Source organism: Dendrobium catenatum, unplaced genomic scaffold (genome assembly GCF_001605985.2).
Source record: "Dendrobium catenatum unplaced genomic scaffold, ASM160598v2 fragScaff_scaffold_157, whole genome shotgun sequence".
Classification (NCBI taxonomy): domain Eukaryota; kingdom Viridiplantae; phylum Streptophyta; class Magnoliopsida; order Asparagales; family Orchidaceae; genus Dendrobium; species Dendrobium catenatum.
The window spans coordinates 986,798-987,397 of record NW_021318619.1 but is presented as its reverse complement, the minus strand read 5'-3'; positions in this window follow the sequence as shown (position 1 = coordinate 987,397).

Here is a 600-nt window from a genome sequence, read left to right as displayed (position 1 = left end):
TGATTTCAAGGGACCCAACTCCTAGCCCTAGGTCAACTTGGTTGACCAAGTCAACCAAGTTGACCAAATGACTCATATATCTCATTCCACCTAAACTTTTTGACCAAGATCTTTTCAATCACATTTGAACCCAAGGGGTGACTCCTTGGGCCCCCAAGAAACCTCTCTTTGAGACCCAAGCCTTGGGCTCACATGGGTGAGCCTTTTGGCTTGACCCAAGTGCCCAAAGAGAGGTCCCCTTTGGACTATTTTCCAACCTTAATCAAATTGAATCCAAATCAAGATGTCATTGAGCCCCCCCAGACCCAATACACTTCCCTTGATCAGCCCAGCCATTAAGCCCCCTTGGGTCAAAAGTTAGGCTAACCCAAAGTGGCCAAGATCACTTGGGATTGAGTTAATTCCTGTCCTAAGTCAAATTGAACTTGATTAACACCCCCATCAGGTGGCCCTAGGTCTAATACACTTCCTCCAACCAGACCATGCCTTGGATTAACTTGGGTCAAGTTTTAGGCTAGCTCAAAGTAGCCAAAACCACATGGACCCAATCCATCCTTGAACCCAGATTAAATTGAACCCAATTGCCACTTGTATTGGGTG